We start from the raw sequence: 2711 nt of genomic DNA, 5'->3' as shown, positions 1-2711 counted from the left end.
ATGGTTATGAGTTATAAGTTCAGAAAGGACAGTATTTGGCTGATTATGGAGTGGTCTTAGGCTCATATACAAATAGTTTAGGAAAGTCTAGTTTAACATAAGTTATAAGCTTCACTTTGGAGTTTAAGTTTGTTCTATGATATGTATATAAATCAAGGTTTCAAAAACCAACTTTATCATAGAAGTTCCCAGGTTAAAATGAACATGGTCAACCTATATTGAATAAATATACAAAAGTAATAAATGGCTCTATGATTAAATAAAGATTTACCATTTCTTTTTACATATGATCATGGTAATATGCTTATTGAAACATTGATTATATATGATAGTTTATACCAGCTTTATTTAGTTCTTAACATTAATCCATCCTTTATTTATTATTAAATTTTTTATTGAGTTTGCTAAGAAGTGCAAACTCAGGAATTCTAAGTCCCCAGAAATACATGGCTAATCTGAACAGAGCCCCTGACTGTGGGAAATTCCCTTTCATGTGAAGGCACAGAGTATATTTCAAACCAAAAATATTTCTTTTTTTTCAAGGTCTGATTATTTATTTGTTACTCTTAAAGACTTGTTTTTGACTGGACTCAGATTCAGAAGTAGAAGCTCTCAGCGAGGACAGCCTACGTCTCTTGGCAATTTGTTCTTGGCGCTTTTCTTTGGCTTCCTTCATTCTCTTGGCCAAAAGTTTAGCGTACTCTGCAGCCTCCTTGTTTTTCTTAGTGCGTTGTTTCTTCAGAGCAATAAGCCGGCATTTGTGTTGCAGGACACGTGGAGTAACAAGATGCTGAATCTTGAGTGCCTTCTTTGGAGAGATTAAAGCTTTCAGATTCTGTTAGCTTTTTTAGGTCCCACCCGATGAGGTACAGTGGTATCTATAAGTCCGGGGATATCTTTCTCTCCTTTCTTCACAATAACCAAGTTGAGAACACTCAGATTGGCATCCACGATGCAGCCACGAACAGACTTGCGCTTCCTCGCTCCAGTTCTCCTTGGTCTATATCAAAAATAGCCCTTACTCAACAGCAGGCGCACTCTTCCATGGGTCAAAACTTCTTGCTTCATGGAAAAACCTTGTTTGTCATTCCCACCGCAGATCCGGACCACATAACCCTTCCATTCTTCACCAAGGGCATCAGCAGCTACATCTGTGGCCATGCGCTTCAAATAGAAGGTGTGCAGCTTGTGCTTGTCATCTACTTCAATGAGTTTCTGACAGCCAGTGGCAGGAAAAGAGATATTCAGCTTCATCTTGACACAGCCGACTGCCTAGGAGGCGTCACGCAAAAGAGTCCAACAATATTTCTTGTGTTGACTCTTCTTATAGACCTTGCTATGCCTCACCTAGACAGAGAGTCTTTCCTTGTTCTTGGATTGCAGAGACCTGTGTTATTCAGTTACTGAATAAATTGAAAGGAAATGTAAACTGTTAATGGTACCATTCTTTGTGTGTGAGTGTGTGTGCACATGCTTGTAGATGTGAGATGGACTGAGGTAGAGAAGGAGGAAAGAGAAAAGAGAGATGGAGAGAGAGAGAGAGAGAGAGAGAGAGAGAGAGAGAGAGAGAGAGAGAGAGCACAAGAGAGCAAGAGGGCGACAGGGAGAGAGGAAGAAAGGAAGAGAGGAAGAGAGGGAGAGAGAAAGAGAGAAGAGAGAAGAGAGAAACAGAAAAGGGAAATGGAGAGAGACTGGTCTACTGTGTATTATTGGCAGCCCTGAACTTGGTATAAAGAGCAAGCAGTTCTCAAACTTGTGATTCTCTAGCTTCTGCTTCACTGGGATTACAGAGGAAGAGTATCACACCAGGAAGGGAGGCACAGTACAGAGAAATGTACTGGAGGAAGCCAAGTTCTTCATATCCTAGATATACAGTCCTTTTACCCAGATGTAGAATATTCATGAGCAAAATGAATCCCTTCTACTGTTTTGATTCGTTGTGTTTAAGTGCATAGTCTGCAATAAATGTATGGAAAGAAAAGTATGTAAGGAATATAGAGTATAACCCAATAAAGTAATAAATAATAAATAAATAAAATAATGCAATAAATAGTCAATAGAGAAAATAATTCAAGTGAGTTAGAACTGTGCATTCCTTCAAATTAAGGAAAAGACTACAATTTTAGCATCAAACAGTCTCACACCACTGACTTCAAGGTTTTTCAGCTTTCAACAATCCAGTTTGATTAATGAGAATAGCTCTATTTTGCTTGGCTGAAATTCATATCATGAAATATTTGCATGCTAATTACTTTTAAAAGACACAGAAAACACCACTTCTGTTGCTGCTTAAAACTATAGGAAAGAAAATCAGTTATAAAATACAAATCTTAAGAGCACACACTGCAAAACATTCATCTTTTAGACTTAATGTCTTGCAAGGATGCCATAAACTTTATAGTCTTCTCGACGAGATAACGTTAAACTTTCCATTTTATATATTATGTGTGAGACCAACGTTATCTTGGAAAACATAGCCAAGGAAAAAGGAAAGAATTTTTATCTGTGACCCTAATCTTTTCATAGTGCCAGAAACTATGCTTTTGTCTGTCATTACTGAAGTAATATAAACTCGCATAAGCTGTGCTTAAGGGATTGTGTTAGATGACATGAAGCACTGATTGAATCTGGATTTAGATACAGCTGTCTCAGGGGCCTCAGGAAAATGTGGTGAGGTTGTGGATATGGAAAAACACAGATAAACTAGATAA

General features: G+C 37.8%; 1 pseudogene; it reads right to left on the bottom strand.

The window, feature by feature from the left end:
* Window positions 1-553: 553 nt before the first annotated feature.
* LOC114615440 lies at window positions 554-1254 on the bottom strand (annotated as a pseudogene).
* Window positions 1255-2711: the final 1457 nt, after the last annotated feature.

This window comes from Grammomys surdaster, unplaced genomic scaffold (assembly GCF_004785775.1).
Source record: "Grammomys surdaster isolate TR1022 unplaced genomic scaffold, NIH_TR_1.0 126679, whole genome shotgun sequence".
Taxonomy (NCBI): Eukaryota; Metazoa; Chordata; class Mammalia; order Rodentia; family Muridae; genus Grammomys; species Grammomys surdaster.
This window is presented reverse-complemented; position numbering and strand designations above follow the sequence as displayed.